At 42.4% G+C, this 25,306-nt stretch overlaps 1 protein-coding gene across 17 annotated transcripts in view; it reads left to right on the plus strand.

Moving 5' to 3' along the window:
- The window catches only part of KLF12 (KLF transcription factor 12), a 345,970-nt gene that overhangs the window by 23,991 nt on the left and 296,673 nt on the right, over positions 1–25,306 (plus strand). The window contains exon 1 of one of the 17 annotated variants that reach the window (XM_005283187.5): positions 12,908–18,874. The exons of 12 other annotated variants lie outside the window; for them this stretch is intronic. The gene's annotated coding sequence lies outside the window, so the exon portion shown is untranslated. Of the gene's footprint in view, positions 1–12,907; positions 18,875–25,306 lie in introns of those variants that run through there. 4 more of the 17 variants (XM_065581114.1, XM_065581115.1, XM_005283190.5 and 1 more) reach the window with 4 other exon arrangements.

Genomic DNA, 25,306 nt, shown 5'->3' on the forward strand with positions numbered 1-25,306 from the left:
GAAGATCTGATTTCCATAAATCCATGTTGCTTGGCATTAATTATATTACTTTCCTTTAATTCTTTATTGATCGAGTCCCATGTTAATTGCTCTATTATCTTGCCTGGATTTGATATCATACTGGCAAGCTTATAATTATCCAGGTCATCCTGTTTACCCTTTTTAAATATTGGTCCAACATTATCTTTCTTCTAGTGTTCTGGAATTTCCCCTCTGCTCCAAGACTTATTGAAAATCCACATTAGTAGTGCTGCAAACTCCTCAACCAGCTCTTTTACAACTCTTGGATGCAAGTTATCTAAATCTGATTATTTAAAAATCTCCAACTTTAGTAGCTACTGTTGAATATTCCCCTGAAATACTAGTTAAATGGCAAGAGTGTCATCATCATATGATAGGACTACATCATCTGTTTTTTTCCCAATTATAGAACAGAAATATCTATTGGACACGTCTGTCTTTTCTGCATTATTATTGATTATTTTACCATTTCCATCTAGTAATGGACCAATACCATTGTTAAGATTATTTTTGTTCCAGACATACTTAAGCTCATTCTTAACTGTCCTTAACTCTGTTGCCACAGATTTCTCCTTGTCTCTTTGCTTCCCCTATCAATTTTCTACAATTTCTAACTTCTGGTTTCATATTCATTACAGTCAACTTCCCCTTTCTTCCAATTGTTACATTGGATCATAGAATCATAGAATATCAGGGTTGGAAGGGACCTCAAGAGGTCATCTAGTCCAACCCCCTGCTCAAAGCAGGACCAATTCCCAACTAAATCATCCCAGCCAGGGCTTTGTCAAGCCGGGCCTTAAAAACCTCGAAGGAAGGAGACTCCACCACCTCCCTAGGCAACGCATTCCAGTGCTTCACCACCCTCCTAGTGAAATAGTGTTTCCTAATATCCAACCTGGACCTCCCCCACTGCAACTTGAGACCATTGCTCCTTGTTCTGTCATCTGCCACCATTGAGAACAGCCGAGCTCCATCCTCTTTGGAACCCCCCTTCAGGTAGTTGAAGGCAGCTATCAAATCCCCCCTCATTCTTCTCTTCTGGAGACTAAACAATCCCAGTTCCCGCAGCCTCTCCTCATAAGTCATGTGCTCCAGACCCCTAATCATTTTTGTTGCCCTCCGTTGGACTCTTTCCAATTTTTCCACATCCTTCTTGTAGTGTGGGGCCCAAAACTGGACACAGTATTCCAGATGAGGCCTCACCAATGTCGAATAAAGGGGAACGATCATGTTCCTCGATCTGCTGGCAATGCCCCTACTTATACAGCCCAAAATGCCATTAGCCTTCTTGGCAACAAGAGCACACTGTTGACTCATATCCAGCTTCTCGTCCACTGTGACCCCTAGGTCCTTTTCTGCAGAACTGCTACCTAGCCATTCGGTCCCTAGTCTGTAGTAGTGCATGGGATTCTTCCGTCCTAAGTGCAGGACTCTGCACTTGTCCTTGTTGAACCTCATCAGGTTTTTTTTGGCCCAATCCTCTAATTTGTCTAGGTCCCTCTGTATCCTATCCCTACCCTCTAGTGTATCTACCACACCCCCTAGTTTAGTGTCATCTGCAAACTTGCTGAGAGTGCAGTCCACACCATCCTCCAGATCATTAATAAAGATATTAAACAAAACCGGCCCCAGGACCGACCCTTGGGGCACTCTGCTTGAAACCGGCTGCCAACTAGACATGGAGCTATTGATCACTACCCGTTGAGCCCGACGATCTAGCCAGCTTTCTATCCACCTTACAGTCCATTCATCCAGCCCATACTTCTTTAACTTGGCGGCAAGAATACTGTGGGAGACCGTATCAAAAGCTTTGCTAAAGTCAAGGAATAACACATCCACTGCTTTTCCCTCATCCACAGAGCCAGTTATCTCACCATAGAAGGCAATTAGGTTAGTCAGTCACGACTTCCCCTTCGTGAATTCATGCTGACTGTTCCTGATCACTTTCCTCTCCTCTAAATGTTTCATAATTGATTCCTTGAGGACCTGCTCCATGATTTTTCCAAGGACTGAGGTGAAGCTGACTGGCCTGTAGTTCCCCGGATCCTCCTTCTTCCCTTTTTTAAAGATGGGCACTACATTAGCCTTTTTCCAGTCATCGGGGACCTCCCCCGATCGCCATGTATATGTTAATAGCTTCCTTCACTTCCCTCTACATCAGCTTGTTTTTTTTTTACCCAATATGGGCTCCTTCCTTGATTGTGGTTTTTTGAACATCTAATAAAGTGTTCTTAAATAATTCCCAATTATCATTTATATTTTTCTGATTACATTGCCCTTTCTGCTGACTTGGCTCATAATTGTTTTCAGTTTTGTGAAATTCACCCTTTTAAAGCATCAAATATCTGTATTACTCATTTGGACATTATTATATTTGCATACTATAAATATGTTCAAGTTATCACTTGTACCTAAGCTATCATTAATTTATATTTCTGTGATCTAGCTATCTTTATCAAAACAAGGCATAATATAGGATTCCCCTGAGTTTTGAGGGCAAAGCTTTTAGAGTTAGGACACTTTCATTTATAATATTTGACATTCCAAGGATGTTTTAATATTGGTGGTGCATGAACCGCAGGCTGCGGGAGGCTAGACCCCAGTCCCGCCTTTCCATGCCCCCCCAACTGCGGCCACTGGCCCCGCCCCAGACTAGCTTCCCTCAGCCCTGGAGCAGCCGTAGTCCACCCAAACCTCCAGACCCAGAGTGCCGCCCTCCCCCAGCCCCGGAGTGCACGCGGCTGCAGCCCCATCCCTAACCCTGGAGCACCGGGAGGGCGGGCAGCTGCAGTCCCCTCCAGCCCCAGAGCGCTGGGAGGGCGGGCGGCATGTGGCTCCAATCCCCCCCCAGTGCTGGGAGGGCAGGCGATGTGGCCCCAGCCCCGAAGCACCATGAGGGCGGGTGGCGCAGCCCCAGCCTGAATTGGGGCCACTGCACAGGGAGACTGGAGCCATGGCAGAGCGGGGAGTTCAAGCAGGAGAGGAGTGTCTGTGGGGTAGATCTTGGGCGGGGCCACCCCTGGCTGTTTGGGGAGGCACAGCCCCCCCAGCCTATGGTACCCACCGCCCATGCCCATCTTGTGCTTTATATGTTAGGACAGCGGGGGTCTCCACGGGCCATGCTGATCAACTCCTACTCCCCCTCCCTCCCTCAACTATTTTCCCTTCCTCCCAGCGCCTCCTGCATGCTGTGGAACAGCTGTTCCCTGGTGTGCAGGAGGCGCTGGGAGAGAGGGGGAGGAGCGGGGATGGGGAACACTTGGGGGAGGGGGCAGAAAGAGGCGGGGAAGAGGAGGGGCGGGGTGGAGTGGGGCGGGAAGACGTAAAGTGCGGGCGGGGCCTGGGGATGAGCGGGGGATTTGGGGTCTGTGAAAATTTTTAAAATCAAAATGGGGGTGCTCGGGTTGCTAAAGTTTGAGAACCCCGTTGTGTTAGGACATTGATCCATAAACATTCAAGATCATTTTCTTCCGAGTTGTGAGTGACTAGGAAATGGGTAATGCCATTTCTGACAGAGTGCCAATCCCCTTCCCCTTTTGCCTGCTTAATCCTTCCTAAATAGGTTATAATAATTGATTTTAACATTCTAATCATGTGAATCATCTCACCAGGTTTAAGTAATACCTGTAGTGATCTGGGTTTCATTAAATCATAAACCAGTGAATGAGAAAGGAATAAAACTTTAATAAAACAAACTGGAGAGCTTCTGTAGTGAGCTGCTGCACAGAGCCATGTGATGTTCCCAACCTCTGCCTCCAGTGCATATCTCCAAATTCCCTTACTCACAACACTGTCCCTTATGAGGGAGTGTCTACAAATCACAATCTTTCATAAACATATCTCTACATCTTCCCTCTTAAAGAAAAATAAATTAACTCTTGTATATAAAGTTAACTATCTAATAACACATATATTAAATCCTCAAACCATCTAGTACATTTCCATAAATCCAATGTGTCAACTACCTAGAGAGGAGAGGTGACCAGCAAGCACATCACTCTTGAGTAAATCTTCATCACTCACTTTTCTCAAATACCCCTTCTCCAGGCAGGTTAGCAAGTCTCTGTGAGTCTTTCAGGATGTTTAATCTCCCGCTCTGATCTTCTCTGTGTCAGCCTTTCATTAGAGTCTGAGTTGTTCTCTTGTTCCCTGACAGTTTCTCCTTTGTCTGTTGATGATAAAGGATCAGTCAGATGGGAAATACCAGAGTCCATCTCAGCTGTCAATGTGTTGGAACTTTCCGGGATTACTCATAGATCCCTTTGATTGTGTTGAAATGTATCCCCCCTGGTCTGTCTTGACTACATAAGAACTTGGATGCAGCTGTTCTTTAATGGTACCTCTTTGGCCCCAAGTATTGGAGGTGTGATTCCTCAGGCACACTCTATCACCTGGGTTAAGAGATGGGAGATCATGGGCCCTTTTGTCAAAATAATATTTCTGCTCCCACTTCTGATTTTCTTTCATCTTCCATATGATTGCACTGTTATGAGATTTCAGCAGGTTATCAGTAATTGGTAAATTAGATCTGATCTTTCTTCCCATTAACAACTTAGCTGGAGAAATTTTTTTCCAGAGGTGCACTTCAGTAAACCAATAAGGCTTTATAAAAATCAGTAGTCTTTTTCATAATGTTCTTTACTGTCTGTGTAGACCTTTCCACAAGTTAATTTGATTTGGGGTAATTTGGATTTGATGTTTTGTGATGGAAATCCCAACCTGTGGCAAATTGCCTAAAATCTGCACTGGAAAATTGTGGCCCATTATCACCAAAGACTTCATCTGGAATTCCATGTCTGGAGAAGATTCCTTTTATGCCAGCTATCACTGACTTACTATTAGTACCATGCAGTGCGCAAATTTCTGGATACAGAGAATAATAGTCTGTGACTATTAAATAATCCTTTGATTGCCAGGTAAGTAAGTCAGTGCCTACCTTCTCATAAGGCCTTTGTGGAAGTGGAGGAGGTCTCAGTGGCTCTGTTTGTTGGCATGGTTTGTATTTCAAGCATGAAAAGCAGTTTCCTACCACTTTTAGTAATGACATGATTGATCTGTGGCAACACAGCACCTCTCGTGCTCGTTGTTTATACTTCTCAATGCCTAAATAACCCTCGTGGATCTTCTGTAGCATTTCTTTTCGGCAGCTCATTGGAATTACACAACCTTATTGCCTTTGAAAATCACGTACCTTTGTAAAAACACTCAGCTCTACAGACAAAAAACACTCTAAAAGAGCTAAGAGTTGTTGTTGGTATAGGTATTCTTACAATATCATACATCTCCAATTCTACATGACCTTGTGGTGTTAAACAATTGACACATGTCCTGGTTCGGTCTCACTTGCATTGTGGCTTAAGTGTTACTTTTTTCTTTGTCAGACCAAGGGTAACTTCTGTGAACTATGGGTAGAATGAAAAGGATATTGAAGAGGCTGCTTGCAGGAGGTAGTACCTGCTTGGTTTCCTTGGTAACATGAAACATAATTTACAAATATTGCCTTGAGAAAGCTGCAGCTTAAAGGAAATCCTAAGCTATTGGTGCAGGCTTTTAAAATTAATATAGCTAAGTGTTTGTCATATAAGATACTGAATATCCATGAAACATTACTTATAATAATGCTAGGTTTATGTGTAGGCTGATGTAATGGCTAATTCTGGATGCAGAGGGATTGGATGAAGTCAGTGGGAACCTTGCTTGAGTAAGAAATGTTGAATAGGATCATTGGGCCCTGATTTCAGATGTGCTGAGCCACCCAACTACCCCAAATGTCAACGTCTGTGGGGGTTGGTACCACTAAAAATCAGACTGCAAGTGATGACCTAGAATAATCTACAGAGAGTCCTGTGGCACCTTTAAGACTAACAGATGTATTGGAACATAAGCTTTCGTGGGTGAATGCCCACTTCGTCGGAGCATACGCTTTCGTGGGTGAATGCCCACTTCGTCGGATGCATGCATGCACCCGATGAAGTGGGCATTCACCCATGAAAGCTTATGCTCCAATACATCTGTTAGTCTTAAAGGTGCCACAGGACTCTCTGTTGCTTTTTACAGATCCAGACTAACACGGCTACCCCTCTGATACTAGAATAATCTAGTATTCTTTATTCTAAATGGAGTGAGCAACATTAAATCATATTAATTTACAAGAAAAGGTGTTAAGTTCCCTGGAAAGTGTCTTGTATGCTCTCTATTACGTGTCTGTAAGAGATGATTTGTCTCAAGTGGGTTCTGAATTAATCCTAAATGCTTTTATATCAATGGGATTCCTATAAACCAAGAAACTGTTAATCCAAAAAAGTAGGCCTTTTTTTTTAAAGGTTGCAGGTCATAACTCAGTTTTACAGAGCTTGTCGAGATCTTCCACACTTATGAAAGAACCTCTGTCCTGTCAGAGTGGCCTATGCTATAGAGAACTTGTGTAAACATCCTGAAGTAAGCATAAGATCCATGGGTTTTTTTGTTTGTGGGGGAGGGAGGGCCTTGGTCATGGATTCATCTAGATGACATACCTGTTGTATGAGTACAAAGGTGCATCTAAAGTGGAAAAGAAAGATCTTGAGAATTACTGTACTTCCTTTTGTTCATTAATGGGTCATAACCACCTACGTACTTGCCAGCATTTTGCACCCTCTGAGGAAGCGGGGTGTTATCCAGACTCTTGAAGCAGTCTAGAAATTTTTCTAGACGTTCAGAGATGTTATATGTGAATGTTACTTATGTAATGCAACAGACCAGGGACAACTGGAAACCATAGTTTGGGATGAAACAAAGCTCAGACTGTTCTGAACCACATTATTGAGTCTTTGCATGATGAGCTGATATGAGGCAGTAAAATGACAGAAAAGAAATTGGGGCAGGCCTCAAATGTTGGTCCTACAAAAGCAGAAAATATATGTTCAGAAAAACACAGCAGAAGACAGCACTGAAGCAGCACAGCATAAAGACTAGCCAGCATGCAAGCAAGCATGCAAGAGACAGAAGTGTCCAGCATGAGGGGAGATCTGTAGGAAATGTTGGGGGTGGGCAAGTGTGTGTGTGGTGGATTTTGGGAGGGGGGCAAAAGCCCACATGCAGCCAGAGCAGCAAAGTAAAGTTTCATATGATTGAAGACAGAGAACAGCAGATCTGTTGAGTCTACATATTATGTATCATGCAGGTGCAGTTGAAACCACTGGAAAACAGTGGCTTATAATGCTAAAAATGAATACAAACCAAAAAAATAAACAAACCCTAAGGAAATTGTGTCAAATGGACTGTGGTTCCACATGTAACCTAATTAACTACTCGGATTATTGTAAAACAAGACAAGGTGAAAACTAGGATTTACAGCATAGTAGAATCACATTAAAGTTATGTGATGGTTTTTACGTATACAACCATTAGGCCAATACAAATTAAACTGTACATTAAAGGCTAGTTTGCCTAGTGAAAGGGGTACAGAAGCTGCCACTCTCAGCCCAGATATATGAGGAAATGGGACTAATTATTGTGCACATGGAAGAAGTATTATCAGAGTAAAAAAGTGAAAATGCACAAGATACCCACTGATGTGATATTACTGTTGTAGGAAGAGACCTGGGAGACCTGGGAGATTGACCCATGCAGATTTATTTAATAGATTTGGGTGTCTGCTTGGAGAGTAACACTTGGAGGGTCACCTCAGGGTTAAACCAGTACATTACAACAACAGCCATGTAAGATACCAGGCCCTTAAACACAGAGCTTTGAAAAATATTTTTGGCTTTATGACATTTTTCAATATACCTTGATCCTCAAGGGTATCAGCAATATAATGGCAATTAGAAAGCTAGGCAAGCTGCAGATCTACACAGGTACTAAAGACCTCAACAGATCACTACAAAGTCCACAGTATCCGCTGTCCAGCCACTGAAGAACATTGCCAGATCTAAGAAAAATCTTTTCAGTTCTAGATGCCTTCTTGGTTCTAGCAATTATTCTGAGCAATTCTGGATGTGCAAACAATGCAGGGATTTGTGAATTATCTTGCAACACTTGGAGGAGAGGAAGGTCATCAGGAACAGTCAACATGGATTCACCAAGGACAAGTCATGCCTGACCAACCTGATTGCCTTCTATGATGAGATAACTGGCTCTGTGGATATAGGGAAAGCGGTGGATGTGATATATCTTGACTTTAGCAAAGCTTTTGATATGGTCTCCCACAGTATTTTTGCCAGCAGGTTAAAGAAGTATGGATTGGATGAATGGACTGTAAGGTGGATAGCAAACTGGCTATCGGGCTCAGTGGTAGTGATCAACGTCTTGAGTCTAGGTGGCAGCTGGTATCAAGCGGAATGCCCCAGGGGTCGGTCCTGGGGCCGGTTTTGTTCAACATCTTTATTAATGATCTAGATGGGATGAACTGCACCCTCAGCAAGTTCGCAGATTACTTCTACCCCAACTTAGTGTCGATACGCTGGAGGGTAGGGATAAGGTCCAGAGTGACCTAGACAAATTGGAGGATTGGATCAAAAAAAATCTGATGAGGTTCAACAAGGACAAGTGCAGAGTCCTGCACTTAGGAAGAATCCCATGCACCGCCTGCAGATTGAGGGAAGTGATTATTCCCCTCTATTCGGCACTGTTGAGGCCACATTTGGAGGCCAGTTTTGGGCCCTCCACTACAGAAAAGATGTGGACAAATTGGAGAGAGTTCAGTGGAGGGCAACGAAAATGATTAGGGGGCTGGGACACATGACTTATGACGAGAGGCTGAGGGAACTGGGCTTATTTAGTCTGCAGAAGAGAAGAGTGAGGGGGGATTTGATAGCAGCCTTCAACTACCTGAAGGGGGGTTCCAAAGAGGATGGAGCTAAGCTGTTCTCAGTGGTGGCAGATGACAGAACAAGGAGCATTGGTCTCAAGTTGCAGTGGAGGGAGGTCTGGGTTGGATATTAGGAAACACTATTTCACTAGAAGGATGGTGAAGCACTGGAATGGGCTACCTAAGGAGGTGGTGGAATCTCCATTCTTAGAGGTTTTTAAGGCCCAGCTTGACAAAGCCCTGGCTGAGATGATTTAGTTGGTGTTGATCCAACTTTGAGCAGGGGATTGGACTAGATGACCTCCTGAGGTCTCTTCCAATCCTAATATTGTATGATTCTAACACTTGTCTCACCTGTTTGATGTGTGTGAATCTCTCTGATGACTATAAGACAAAGATGCTGTCTGGGCATAGGAACTGTAATGTGACAAAACTGTCGAACCGAGAAAAGCACTTTCCATCCAGTAGACACTATGATGTCAATGAATATTTACAACTTGGTGTGGTGCAAGCGAGGAGGGACTAGGTACAACTGTGCTACTGGAAGGGTGACCTGTAGCTTTTCCATCAAGGTCTCCTTCATCTACTGAGCAAAAAAAATGCACTGATTATTGAAGTGTAGTGTTTCATGATAGTATTAGCTTATGAGACGTTAGATCAGTGCATAACTGAGATGTAGTCTAAATGGATTCAGAATCGATCTTTTACATCTTCCTGTATATGTTTTACTCACAAAAATACAGTCTATGGTGCATAGATCACAGTGAAATGGGATCCAAAATCGAAATGGCAGACTTCCTCTAGAGCTGTACTACTTCAGAGACAGGTGAGAGCCAAAACACCTGATTATGAGACTTTCCATACACAGAAAGTGGGGGGGGAGGGATAGCTCAGTGGTTTGAGCATTGGCCTGCTAAACCCAGGGTTGTGAGTTCAATCCTTGAGGGGGCCACTTGGGGATCTGGGGCAGAATCAGTACTTGGCCCTGCTAGTGAAGGCAGGGGGCTGGACTCGATGACCTTTCAAGGTCCCTTCCAGTTCTAGGAGATGGGATATCTCCATTATAAAAAAGAGAATCTGCACCTAAAAATATAATCAAACTAATTATGCTAAACTCCTGTGTGTGTCAGATTAGTGCTTGGCCCAGATTCAAAGACCTATCCAGCAAGATGAGATACTACAGGAACTGAAAGCAAGTGATGTAGCAGGATGGCCAGATATAAAGGATGAAGTTACAGATTGAATTAGCAAATACTAGGCATAATGGGAGAAAATTAATATGGCAAAAGGAATCCTGTGGATAGGACCCAGAACTAATACACTCTAAGTTATAAGACCTGAGATGTTGGCAAGAATCCACTCTAGTTAGCAGACTGCAGAAGCCTGTCATTGCAAAGCTAGAGATATGTTTGTTCCACGCATGAATTCAGACATCAAAGATATTGTTAAAGCCTGCAAACCATGTAAGTGAATATTTATGTAATCAAGAGAAGGAGCTAGTTATGGCACACATGAAATTCCAATCCCATGGAGAAAACTCGGAATGGACTTAAAACAAAAGGTAAAAACTAGTTACTAACAGCTGATTCTGATTCTAGAGAAGTCCGTTTTTCTTATGAACACAGCAACTGCTACCATTCAGTAATGTTGCTAGAAGTAGTTTAGTCATTATGGCATTCCTGACAATGACAACTGATAATGGTCCGCAACTCAACAAAGTGCTGAGTTTATGTAGCTTAGTAAAATAAGAGCCTAAATTTAGCTGCATCCTGTCCCATCGTTCGATCTCAGGCACAGCGTAATTGTGACCTGGGACAATCATTTGGTTAAGGGGGAGGGAGAAGTGAAGGAGAGGACAAGTCTCTGGAAGATAAGGGCTATGAGTTCCAAGAGGACTTGAAGGGGAATGGGTCTCTGGCTAGAGTTGATGAAAGGATAGGCTTAGGGGGGTATAGGACATAGGGAAGAAATGGGTGTCTTCCTGATGGACATAGAACTTGGGATGAAGAGGAGTCACTGACAGAAGGCTGGGGAAGGCCCTTTAAGTTTCCATGTTAAGTGTTTAAAACTTAAGAAAATTCCAGCAGAAAAAAAGAGCAGAGTTAAGGTTGGAAGTATGTATTGCTTTTAGGAAAGTTATCTAAAAAAAGAAATCCAATTATAGAAACCAGGAAATGCAGAGTTAAAGTTGCACTTTTCAAGCAAGGCAAACTACAGTAACTCTGCTATTGTAGAAATGCCAGAGTACCATCTTCCTGTCTTTGCATCTAGAATATTGAAAATGTGAATCATGGTAGACAGATTTTATAACTTGCAGATGAAAAATTGTGACTCAGAGGCAAGTCAAATTCATAATGCCTTTTGGGGCTATTCCTGGCATGGTTTGGTCTAGGCACCGCCCCTTGCTTAGGGCTTTGCCTAAAGTCAAAATCTAGCCTTTAGTTCTCTCTAGGCTCTACATCCCTGTCTACAAAATGTGGATCATGTTTCCATAGCTCAGAGGTATGGAGAATAAATGCACTTATGAGTGTGAAGCTCTCAGATACTTCAGTGATGGGGCCATGTAAGTAGAGAGAGAGGTTTCTACATAGAAACAATAAACACATTGGTCTTCTCATATTTGCCAACCTCTACCCTCCCCAACTCACTGAAGACTATTTACTAAAGGAAGTAATATCACTGTGGCAAAGTCCAAGTGGCATAAGCAGGAGTTATTTGAAACAGTTACCCTTTAAAAAACAAAGTCAGGAAGATGAGTCTGTCTGAGAAATTTAACAAGCCCCTTTACGTTTAGAGCAACAGGGATTCTGCAGAAGTAAGGTTTCAGTGTTTAAGTTTCACTGAAGCTCACAGCTGTAAGTAATGGTATCTTGAGGATTTCAGCTTTCTTAGATTTATTGTTCGGGCAGATGTTATCATTGCAGAAAAAGTAAGTGATGTACAAGTGCTGTTGGTTCAAAGTACTGTCTGAATCTTTAGATTTATAATAGTGACAAATTAGTTAGCCACTTAACACTGCAGACTCTGCTGTAGACATGCTGAATATGCTTTATTTACTAATGATGTTCCTGACTTCTTGTTCAGAAATCAAAGCCACGTATTATCAGATTTTCTAAAAAGAGAAATCTTTTTTGTTAAACACCAATTCTTTGAAGTGCAGCCCTACTCCAGAAGATGACCGTAAACATGGCATTGCGGGATTCTATGTTTATCATCTATCTGTGACTTGAGGTCAAATATGCTCATTTTATGAGTAAAAAGATGTTGGGGTTCTGTGTTTTTTTTGGTTTGCCAGCACTAAAAGCTCAACATAAACTCAGAGTTATGTGAATTCGTTCTTTTTCTCTCAGCATTGCCCAGTAATAAAGATTCAGCAGGCCAAATTAGGCCCCCATTTATATCTGTGCAAATACATTGCCTGAGGAAACAATTTTGTTGATGATTCAAAAGAAGGAACAGAACAAAGATCATGCTTTTTTTTTAAAGAAAGTAGAGAAAATTAATTAAACAAGAAATTAAACAGAGTAAACTTGGCTGAGTATAGAACTCTACCATAGATTAGTTTGCCAGGGTATAGTCTTTTATAGAAGCTATTGGTAAAATCTTATACTTAAATTTTTCTAGTGAGCATGTGTTTCAGTTCTTTCCCTCTTGTTACTAGTTTCTTGCATTTAGTTATTTATGTGTATAATTTCTCTTTCTTTTCTGTGGCCCTATTACACTTTCCTGTGTTAATCTAAGGGTACATCTACATTTAACTGAGAGGTGTGATTCCCAGCTGGCACAGTCATATCTGCCCGAGCTAGTGCACGAAAAATAGTAGTATAGCAAAAGAATCATGGATGACGGCTTGGGCTAGCTGCCCTAATACATACTCAGAAGAGCTGGGGCGGGCTTTGTACTCGGTTGGCTAGCCCAAGCCACTGCTCATGCTACCCTGGCTATACTGCTGTTTTTAGCATGCTAGCTCAAGCAAATATGTCTATGCCAATTGGGAATCACGCCTCCCAGTCAGATACAGATGTACCCCAAGAGACACCTCTCTATTTAAATTCACTTTGAAATTAACCTGAAAGGTAGACAACAGCCTCCTGCAAACCTGTTGATCGATGACTTGCCTCTTACACTGCTCCAGTACAAATTAGATACATAGTAAAATGTAGAAGGATTCTCTTATAGTTGAGGAAAGGACGGGGAATATGCCCATTGGGTCTTATTTCCAGCAATGCTACAGCTTTTCTGTGGGACCTTGGACAAGTCCTGTAACTTAAGTGCCTTAGGTTCCTTAAGTACCTCAGTTGTCCTACCTGTAAAATGGAATTAATAATATCTGTCTAACAGTGCTGCTGTGAGGCTTATAACCAGATTTGCGAAAGTGACCTCCAGTTTTGGTGCCCAACCTTAGATACCTTGGACCTGATCTCAAGAGATGCTGAGTACTTACAGCTCCCATTGATGGCAGTGGGAACTGAGAGAACTCACAGCATCTGAAAATCATCCCCAAAGATTATAAAAGTTGGGCTCCCAAAATGTGTGGCTACTTTTGAAACAATTGACTTAATTCTTTGTAATATTTGGGAAGGTTCAGTAATGACTTTGAAGAGCACTATAAATAAAAATAAGGTTGCTTCTCGTAACTGTGAGATATAATTAAACAATAATACAAATAATAATAATAGTATGGATGGTAACTCAGGTTATCTTTTTTTCATCATCCATGGGTAGAATAAACCCATCATCATGCTGGGTGTGTTCTGTCCAACATGCTGCTCGCCAGTGATCTTCCAGAGCCATGAATGAACAGAGAACAAACCAAAGAAGTGTTTGATGATCAATCAGAGTGAGCGGTGCTTCAGTGATCAGCACTTCGCTTTTTTGTGCCTTACTTTAGGTAAAGGAGTTAGGAGCCTGGCTCAATACTATTTTGCCATCAGCTTTAGAGTAATGCCACATGAGACATCAGGTAGCTTTGACAAAAGTGTGGGTTTTTTTTCATACTGCCTATGTCAATTGCAAACATTATGAAAGATGCCAAAATTCACATCACTTATGAGAAATATGTGAGTATTGGCAAGGCTGGACATAGGATAAAGATGATTTCAGGCAGAAAGAAAGCAGCAGGAGTACTTAAACAAAGATCCCATGAATTCAGACATCAAAGATATTGTTAAAGACTGCAAACCGTGTAAGTGACTATTTATGTAATCAAAAGATGGAGCCAGTTATGGCACACATGACATTCCAATTCCATGGAGCAAACTTGGAATGGACATAAAACAAAAGGGAAAAACTAGTTAGATCCCATTATCATACTAGTGTCCTTAGTTGACTAAGAAGTTAACTCTTGCAAGTTATAGCATCATATGATAGCAGTGATAAGATTTTCAAAGTGATAGAAGATTGACTTAGGAGAACATGCTACTTGTACAAGTGATCCCCCAACTATTAAACCCAAATAAATCATTTTGATCTTTGCTTAAGAATCTGTGAATACCATGAATTTTCACATTTGGCCAAGTTTAAGTGCATTAGTTGTCAGATTGAAAAAAGAGTGGAAAAATAGTTCTGCACTTACTTTTCTTTCTCTGAGATTGTATCAATATTGCTAAGCTTCCAAATGGATTATTTTTACTGTACAACACATCCTAGAAAGTAAATAAATACTGTGGTCACACTATTTGCCCCAAAGGTCTTTCATCTGAATGTGTTAGTGTTAAATCAGAACCTGAATCCCTCTTCAGTTTCATTAACAACAGTACCTGGCCAAAAGGCTCAGTGCAATATTACTGCATGCATAGGTAGTCCCCACTAAGGAAAGCTGATCTTGTCAGAAACAGTAATCATGTGGGGCTGCCTATCCTAAAGGGTTCATAGAATCATAGACTATCAGGTTTGGAAGGGACCTCATGAGGTCATCTACTCCAGCCCCCCTGCTCAGAGCGGAACCAAGCCCCAGATAGATTTTTGCCCCAGATCCCTAAATGGCCCCCTCAAGGATTGAGCTCATAACCCTGGGTTTAGTAGGCCAATGCTCAAACCACTGAGCTATCCCTCCTCCCAGAAAAATAAGACAGCCACTGAGAGGTCCCAGGTGGGGAGAGCAGCACCTTACCAGAAGTTCTGTGACTGTGAATGGTTTAATCTGCCTAAAGGACACATACGTGATTCCGTGGTGTTAGTGAGCAATTTTGCATCATCACAGAGCTGGCTTGTGCTTTTCTTGTTCAGTATGATAACATTTTCCATCATCAGAAATGTTTCATCTTCAAATATTTACTGTTATTTGTATTACCATACTGCCTAGCAGCCTCAGTCATGAACCAAGACCCCATTGCGCTGGGCCCTGTACAAACACAGAAGAAAAAGACCGTTCCTACCCTAGAGAGTTTATAAACTAAGATGACACCATGGATGGATGCAGATAAATGGAGTACCAGGAAACAAAGGGAACAATATCAGTCATTATGATAGGTTGTGATCTCAGCTGCCTAGCTGTTAAGTTTTTTTGTAGGAATCAAAGAACAGCAGAATTCCAATGAGAGTTTTGAAAGAGAATAATGAGGTAGCTTTGCAGAGGCTTATGGGGCAGTCTTCCCAAGCATGAGGGCAGCATGGGAGAAAGCACAAAGGTGATTGTTTGAAAATGTAACAAATGGGTGATGGAGGCTCTCATCATGGGCCTATGGGACGCAGAGGTTGACACCTTACTAGTGAATAAGATGATAGGGAGGGTGGGAATAGGCCATGAAGGAAAGGCCTTGAAAGTAAAGACAAGTATCTTTTATGTTTAACAAGACAGAAAAGGAGGAGCCAGTGGAGGGATGCAAAGAGAGGTGTGAGATGACTGAGATCAGATGGGACATCATCAGTGTTGATGAACTGGAAGTTATGGAAAGGCCAAGTGACAGGGTGTGGGGAGGAGGGTTGATGGGCGATGCTGAAAGAGCCCAGATGATGGCCGAGAGTGGAACTCAGTAAGAAGGGATCAGAGAGCAGTGCTTGGTGAAGCTCAAGTCAAATGAATGGTCCTTTTTGGTGACTGGGAGAGTTGAACCAGGCCTGCAGGTTAAAGAAGGAGTTGAGAGTGAGGGGTTGGAGGATGACTGTGGGAGATTGAGGAGAGAGAGAAAGACAGGAGTCAAAATCAGAGAGGAAGCCGGATGGGAAGGAGTTGGGTGGATGGTAGATGACAGGAGTTGAGAGCTGGTGAGAAGTGTAAAAGGTGACAAGGAGGGGGAAATGGAGCCAGTGAGGGGGAAGAAAGAGCACAGGTGTTAGGATACAGACAGAGGGTGTGGGAAGAGCCATGGGGGAGTGGCAGATGGACAAGATTTGGTGGGGCGCATTTGAAAAATGCTGTGAAGGTAAGTGTGGAGACACCAGGATAGGAAAGGCTCCCTGGTGCTTGTAGCAGCTCCCCAGGTCAGGAAGCCACATTGGGTTGTCCCAGAGAGGGGAGGAAAGTGGCCGGGCTGCACCACTGGGAGGATCTGGGCAGGACTCTGGGTAGAGGGAGACACAAGGTCAGGAGCTGCAGTTGAACAACAAATATACATCCCATAATTGGTGAGAAGGAAAAGACCAGGTATCTACAAAAGCATTGAACTTTGCCACGTAGAAACTTGATCCAAGGATATAGTCTCCTTGGCTCAGCATTAAAATATTTTGTACATTTAAACAACTTAAACTAGCGCACAACCTATGAATTCTATCTTCTACTCGTGTCTGGAGCACTTCATTAATAGTTCTTATATTTGGGTACTGATGGAGCATTTTGAAGGAAGAAATATGTAGAATTAAAAAAAAACAAACCTAAATGAATTTGGACAGTTAATAATGCAGTCACACTGTGTCTAAAGCATCTCTGATTATACTGCAACAAATACCTGGTATTGGTGCATTGATAGGCCAAGTTTTGAAAAAAAAGGAGACTAGCGCTCTAGGAGCACAGTTGTGAGGCTTCATTTGTGTGTATAACTGCTTTGAATAGGGTGCACGTTTAGATGCCTAAATACTTATTTGCATGTGTAAATGCATGATTTGCATGTGCTATTGCACTAACTGAACAAGGAAATATAATACAGTTTTGAATGCCTCCCGTATTGAAATGTTGGTTATTTAGTGCTAAATTTTATCAAACTGATCTGTGTGATATTAAAGAAAAATATGTAACTTGATTTAGGGATTTTTTTATGCAGTAAGAGCTCATGGCCCTTTTTAAAGGCCAAAAAAAAAAAAGACAGGTTCCTGCCCTGAGGAACTTACCATTTAAATCAGACAGACTACAGTGAAGTATGATAGTTAACAAAAGATCCCAGAGATGGTATGGCAGAATAAGTGGTATGATGGTGAAAGATGAGATGTGCTCATTATGCATGCATCTTGCTGGAACGTGGTGTGGAACGTGCCTAGAAGTCCATGCAAGAGGAGGGGGTAACACGATTGGGGCTGGAGGAAAGGAAGATGACTTCAGTCGCAACATGTTGGATAGACATGAGCAATGCAAGTGAGAACAGGAGAGGCCAGAGAGGAAGTGGTTGCAGTAGCCAAGATGATATGATCAAGGCATGGAGTGAGGCTTTGATGGTGGGGATGAGTAGAAAGGGGCAGATTTTTGGAGGTACAGTATTATAAAGGAAGAACCAACAGGATTTAATAACAGTATAGATGCTGGGGCAGAAAAAGATGATAGAAAAGACTGAGATGTCCCCAGGTTTGGAGGGTGGTGGAATAATTGATAGTGATAGAGAAGGAAGACTTCAGGGGAAGTGAACAGATAAGAAATTAATTTTCACCATGTTATGCATGAGTTGGCAGCTGGCCATGAAGGAAGAGATGTTGGGTATTCAGTTGCCAATATAGGACTGAACAGGGGTTCCTAGTGATCTTATTAAGGTACCCAGAACTTGTATTTACAATTATTGGTTTGTTTCTGAGATTGTAAACTCTTCAGGGCAGGGACTGAGTTTTCTTTTGAGTTTGTACAATCTCTGCTACAATGGGTCCTCAATCCCAATGGTGCTTTTGAATGCAATTTAAATTAATAATTAATAGAGATGGTTCTTTCTTCACATTGTCCTTCCTTGGCTTTTGTTGCCCTTCTCATTTGATTCTCCTTCTTCTAACTGTTTTTTCCTTTCAAAATGCAGCTGCTAAAATTACCTTCCTTGCATGTTGATTAGACCATGTCATTCCAAGTTGCCCTCTGTATCAAGTTAAAATTTCCCACCCAGGCCTTCAAGGCCCTGCACAAACCTACCCCTGTCTCCTTCTTGGATCTGGTTTCTTTCTGCTGCCCTCTCACCTCTTCATTCTTTTAGCAACATCAGCTCACTGCTTGCTTCAACTTTTCTCCTATTCCTGTCTTTGTACCTTTCTCCATGTTCTTTATGCATAGAAAAATCTCCCAGTCCCAATGAATCAGGCCCCCATAGGTCCACAAGCACTAATCTGTGTCACCCTCACCAAAACTCTATATTATACAAGAGGAGATTTTTTTCCTCTTGTTTTTTCAGTGTGTCTCACCTCTGTGACTTCCTGTAGAGTGTAGACTACTCTGGGCAGGGACTGTCCTGTATAGCACCCCCTGCATAAGGGTGCTTATGAAATAGTAAAAACAACACCATAAGAACAGAAGAGGATGGGTTGGGTGCTGAAGGAAAAAGACAGATCTCCAAGAGAAAGTGAGGGGATTTGGGAGACGAAGGGAGGACGATTCACTGAGGGAAATGGTGAAAGAACAATTCAAAAGGCAGGAGAACCAATCAAGTGCAAGGAGGAGGGAGTGGTTGACTCTGCCAAAGGCAGAAGATGGAGTAAGGAGTCTGAGGAGTGAAAAGAGGCCCTTGGACTTGGCTGGAAGCAGATCAGTAATGACCTTTAGTCAGAGTGGTCTCAGTATAGTAGAGTGGAGTGGGCTGAAGCCAGATTGCAGAGGATCCAGGGGAGAGCAAGTTAGAGAAGAGAACACTGAGGAAGCAGGCATAGCCAGCACACTCAGCGCTTGGATGTAAAGGCGAGGAGGAAGATGGGACGGTAGCAGGAGAGGCAAAAGCCATCAAGGTAAGGTTTTCATACTCTGGGTATCTTGAAGCACTTTACAGTAATGAGTTAGAAACTGATAGAGCAGGTGAGCTGTAAACGTGGCAGCTACTAAGTATTCAGTAATAGTTGACACACAGGCTTAGCTGGTATAACTTGCTTTATTGAGAGAGAGTCTTTTGGCCGGGAAACAGGGATTAGTTTCTACTCTTTCTTTGTACCTCAATGGGCAAAAGAGATTTTGCGTTGTTATGTCATCCGAAGGACAGCATCCTTAGCAGTGCAGCACTGCACTGCAGCATCAGCAATGTGTTCAGGGCAGGCAGGGGAAGACAAAATGTGATGCCTTCTAATTGTCAATTGACAAATCAAACAAGAAAAAATATAGTGTTAACAGTTTAATGGCAGCAGGAAGGATATTACAGAAATCTCTACGTTTACGGCATTGTTGATAATAGCATGCAAATCCGAATGTTTAACAAAGCCTTAGTAAGCTATCAAGTAACATTAGCTGGAGACATGGTGCTTAACAATTATGTCATGCTGCATACTGCTGAATAAGTAATGTAAAAAGTAGGCTACTTTTGAAGTCTCATTTTTGGCTGGAAGACCACTAAAGATGTTAAAATGTTTGGCTTTCTTTTGTCATTCTTACTGCTTGTGTAACAATATCTTCAGGCAACACTGACTTGCCTAGTACTTGTTCCATGGTTAATGCATTTTCTGTAATTCGCTGTAATAATTTGGTCTTTGTGGTGGTTTGTTGGTATTTTCTATGTTTATGTACGCTTGGAGTATATCAAGGGAGCTTCTGTGTGGCTACACTTGAAACAAAGCTTTCTGCTTTCAGTGTAATTTACTCAGCCGCTGGTGCAACTGAAATCAAATCCTGAAATATTCAAAGGACAAATACAGTTGTAGACTGTTTTTTTCTAAAAACATCCTGAACAAAGAATTTCCTTAAGGAACACTGAACCGGATTCAGTACTTCCGATGCATTATCTCTTCCCTTCCCCTGCCCGCTCCCCCCTGCCCCAAAGATTTACGGAAGTGCAAAGGTCAGCATATTTTTCAGGGATCACCTATGATAATTTCAACCTATGTTAATTGAAACCCATATTTGTTTTTTAAGCATCTGATTTGAAATTGTAGGTCAGCACCCCTTCTTCCCCCAAATACCCCACAGAAATTAAATGTTAACATTATGCATAATAGTAGCCATGCTTGGAGGATTTGAGATCAACTAAAACTTTTTATGGGTTTCCACTGCTGTCTACATTGCAGCTGGGAGGTGTGATTGCCAGCACTAGAGCCCTGGGGAGATGCAAAATTTTTATCCGCATCCAATCTGCAATCCACAAACATGGCCCGTGGATATCTGTGGATATAACGTGGATATCCGCCGATTTGCAGGGCTCCAGAGATGAAATTTGGATCTGTATCCATCTGCAATCTGCAAACATGGTCCGTGGATATCCAGATCCGCAGAACCTCAGGCTAGCTGACCATGCTTGGACTTGGGGGTAGCGGGATGCCTTGGACTTGGGTGGCTAGCCCAAGCTGTTGCCAGTGCTGCAATATCCCCTCTGCTTCTTTTAGTATGTGAGCTAGTGTGAGTTTGTCTGGATTTATTGAACCCTTACAGGGGTTCAAGCTATACTCTTTTCCCTTCACCTTTAAACAAAGTGATTAGACGTGCTGGGAGGGGAGCCTGAGGCAATTAGCCAAGAAGAAATTGGTAAAGTATTGAAGACAAATGGTAGGACTTTGAGGGGGTTGCCTATTAGCCATCCTCCTCAAATTCTCCTCACAAAGGAAAAGATACTTGCAAAGCTCCACAAGAAAATGGAGTTGCTTTGAGAGGCAGTAAAATTAAATTTGCCCATTGTGTGATCCTCCACTCACCTCTTCAGCAACATACCTCAGTCATGGGCCCTTTGGAAAGCTGCTACCTCTGTTGTGGGCTGCTGTGGAACAGGGGCAACTGCTAAATAAGACACACGTCCATTAGAGACTGTTAGTCTACTGGTCACTATGGGCTATGTGTTCAAAAAGTTCCATGCCTACAATCAAAATCAGATTTTTAAAGGATTTCTGCTCCTATTTAGGATCCAAAATAAGGAATCACATTTTCGTAAGAGCCCAGATCACTAAGTTAGGGCACATTGTTCATCTCTCTGACTTTCCAATCCAAATAATAAATAATAATAAAACATTTCACCAGTTCCTTTTGCAATCACATTTACCCATTCCATCTCTTCCCCTTTGCTCTCATACAGGAAGGGGCACCCAAATATTATCTCCCACCTCCCTTTGGGGGTTCATCTGGAGTTTCCAGGAACTTCCTCTGCCCCCAACAGCAACTTGTGGAAGAGAGAATTTTTTTTCCTTCCCACAACCAATGGGAAGTGAGTGCAAGGAGCATTGTTCTTCTTTTTGCTTCTTTTTCCCTATGGACAGAAAGGGAAATGCCACCAAAACTATATGGAGAGTGAGTGGGAGCCACTGGCCTGACCAGAAAGAAGATACCAGTTCTGAGAAAGCACTAGTGGCGGTGTTTTGGACAAGTGTTCTGCAGAGCACCAGTAAATCCATGGCAATTTATGCATTACAACTCAGGTTAGAAAATGCAGCTGCTTATTGCCCACAGGCCATATGATAAAGCTGTAAACTGACCTTCCTTTTGAGAGTACTGGACTCAGCTAACCTTTAATCTGGGCACTGGCAACTCCTGGGTATACCAGAACTTCCTCAGTTAGAAATTCCTCAGTGTTTCTGGTTGGGGCTGTGACAGAAGGTCTGGACCTGTGTCCCTAGTTCATAGTTCAAAATAACAGAAAATTATGGGAGGGAGGGTTTTAATATTGAGGAAAATGCCAACCTGCCTACTTGAAAGGACTGCACAGAAACTGTCTCGAGTGGAAATATTCAGACTGGTCTGTGAAATATAGTCTCTGAGCTTGGTCTCTAAGCCTTTGAAAGGTGGCTCTTAATCCTCATTAAAGGATTTTTGTATACTCAGTGGCCTACTCCTCAGCGTATACCCATTCCCCCTAAACCTTATTAGATATGTATGAGTAACTGGAGAAACTGTTTTGGAAAAGGGGATGGCTGCCCTAGATCAAGTGAGGTTTGTCTGGACAACTATGTTGATTTAGCTGAAGGGAATTGATAAGAGAGAGCTCTGGAAACAGCAAAGAATCTCTCTCTAGAATGCAAGTGATGTTAACAGACTAACCAAAGAATGATCCAGAGAGAGGACGAATGCTGTTCCCCTCTCAGTAACTAAACTGAGAGTATTTATCTAGTGTAGCAGATGCTAGTATGTAGTCCTCAAGGAATCAATTCTGAAGCACTTAGAGGAAGGACAGTGATCAGGAACAGTCAGCATGGATTCATCAAGGGCAAGTCATGCCTGACTAACCTAATTGCCTTCTATGGCGAGCTAACTGGCTCTGTGGATGAGGGGAAAGCAGTGGATGTGTTATTCCTTGACTTTAGCAAAGGTTTTGATACGGTCTCCCACAGAATTCTTGCCAACAAGTTAAAGAAGTATGGGCTGGATAAATGGATTATAAGGTGGATAGAAAGCTTGCTAGATTGTTGGGCTCAACGGGTAGTGATCAATGGCTCCACGTTGGCAGCCGGTATCAAGCGGAGTGCCCCAAGGGTCGGTCCTGGGACTGGTTTTGTTCAATATCTTCATTAATGATCTGGAGGATGGTGTGGACTGCACCCTCAGCAAGTTTGCAGATGACACTAAACTGGGAGGAGTGGTAGATATATTGGAGGGTAGGGATAGCATACAGAGGGACATAGACAAATTAGAGGATTGGGCCAGAAGAAATCTGGTGAGGTTCAACAAGGACAAGTGCAGAGTCCTGCATTTAGGACGGAAGAATCCCATGCACTGCTACAGACTAGGGACCGAGTGGCTAGGCAGCAGTTCTGCAGAAAAGGACCTAGGGGTTACAGTGGATGAGAAGCTGGATATGAGTTGACAGTGTGCCCTTGTTGCCAAGAAGGCTAACGGCATTTTGGGCTGTATAAGTAGGAGCATTGCCTGCAGATTGAGGGACGTGATCATTCCTCTCTATTTGACATTGGTGAGCCTCATCTGGAGTACTGTGTCCAGTTTTGGGCCCCACACTACAAGAAGGATGTGGAAAAATTGGAAAGAGTCCAGGGGAAGGCAACAAAAATGATTAGGGGGCTGGAACACATGACTTATGAGGAGAGGCTGAGGGAACTGGGATTGTTTAGTCTGCAGAAGAGAAGAATGAGGGGGGATTTGATAGCTGCTTTCAACTATCTGAAAGGGGTTCCAAAGATGATGGATCTAGATTGTTCTCAGTGGTACCCGATGACAGAACAAGGAGTAATGATCTCAAGTTGCAGTGGGGGAGGTTTAGGTTGGATATTAGGAGAAACTTTTTCACTAGGAGGGTGGTGAAGCACTGGAATGGGTTACCTAGGGAGGTGGTGGAATCTCCTTCCTTAGAGGTTTTTAAGGTCAGGCTTGACAAAGCCCTGGCTGGGATGATTTAGTTGGTGTTGGTCCTGCTTTGAGCAGGGGGTTGGACTAGATGACCTCCTGAGGTCCCTTCCAACCCTGATATTCTATGATTCTATGATGCTAAGCATAAATCAGCATATGTAAAGCAAACTGTTTTACGTTTAGGTTTTAATTCCATATATTTTTTGTTTTTTAATAAATCGTATGCATTCTTCTCTAAGAATAAGGACTGAAAGGTAAAGAATTTATGGAGCCTGCACCCTGCCCTCTCTGTCTCAGTCAAAGGGAATGGTCAGAAGTATCTTACCCCCAGGAGTTGCATTGTCCTCAGTCTGTAACAGGCCAAAGACTGTGCAGGAGGTGAGAATTGGTGGCACTAGTCTCCGGACCATATATTCAGTATTCTTTGCCAAATAAAATGGTTCCAAATCACAATTTGAAGTCACAGGATAGATTTTGGTCAGCCCCCTCTAAATATTTGTAATCCAAATGATTGTTAATTTAAAAATGAAGAAAGAACAAAATAAGAGATCAAATATTGTGGAGCTAGCACTGTTGACTTTGTGCTTTCTTCCTCTTCCTTCCTCTTTGTGTCTATCCATCACCATCTTTATTCCTTCTTTCAGTCTGTTTCCTCTTCTGCTCTCTACTCCTTTGCAACTTCAAGCATCATCTGTAAAAAAGCAGGACTAAGCTCCTGCACTGTGGCAGTTCACACACTCAGTACCTACTGTAGAGGAAATTGACTAAGATCATAATATTCTTACTAAAATGCTAGCGAATGTCCATTTTTTGGGAAAACAGATTGGTCTTCTAAGGGGGTCATAAGAAATTCCCTATGATCTCTAATGTAAGAACTTGTGTACCAAGTGATTATGTTCAATTATATGATCAGCTTTAGAGGGGGTCATTTTAAATAAACAGATGGAGTGTGATCAAAAGCTCTATGTCTGTATTTCTGACTCAACATAAATCATAGGTAAAAGTTTCAAAAGCCTTTAAAATCATTTAAGAATCTATGTCACATTGACTTCCAATGGGATTTAACCTCCTAAATGATGTAGGGGCTTTAAAAATGGGCCTTAAACTCCTAACTTATTTAGACACTTTTGAAAATGTTACCCCTTAGGTCTACGTGGTATGAGGCAGTTAATCAAAAAGAGCCAAATTACATCTCTTTGCTTTGGCATCCAAAATGGGCACAAATGAACAGGCCCTCTTAGGCGCGGGGCCCAATTCGGGGGAGTCGGGGGAATCGGCCTAAAGCTGGCCCTGCATATGAATGCTGTAAGAGCAGTACTATTTTGTGTCTGCATCATGGCCAATCCTCAGCTCCCTGTTGAACCCCTACACAAATCATCCATGCTCTTAGGAATCTGAGCATGAGCAGGTATATAGTGGCCTTGAGTTAATCAAAATGTCAGCAAGAAAATGTATTGACCATGCCACCTGATCCTTAAACAGAGTTCCAGAATTCTCTTCTCTGGCTCGATGTATAGAATACCCATTGAGATTTTACAAAATGCCAATCCTGCAGATTTGGGGGAATCTGGATCATGGTATAGCATTTGCACTGTTTCCCTTCTGGCTGTGCCCAGAAGTTGTTCCGTGAGGTTCTGACATATGTGTGCTGATTTTTGTACATGAAGATTTACAGCCTTGATAGTAAAATATCCTCAAAATATGATATAGTTAATCCAAAGTGAAGTGACAGTATTTTTAATGAAAAAATGTCAATATGTGTTTGAAAAGAATTATGTACTTAATAGAATCACCTAGTCTTCTGCAATATTTTATGTTTTTTTTTAACTGTCTCACCCTTTCCCCTTCTTTGCTGCCACTCGATTCACCTAGACACATCAAAGGGGAGTGGAAAAACTTCAGTTCTCTATCCTTCCATCAGCTCTCCAGTCTCTCTTTCGGGCATTTATATATCC

This window comes from Chrysemys picta, chromosome 1, assembly GCF_011386835.1.
Source record: "Chrysemys picta bellii isolate R12L10 chromosome 1, ASM1138683v2, whole genome shotgun sequence".
NCBI classification, from domain to species: domain Eukaryota; kingdom Metazoa; phylum Chordata; order Testudines; family Emydidae; genus Chrysemys; species Chrysemys picta.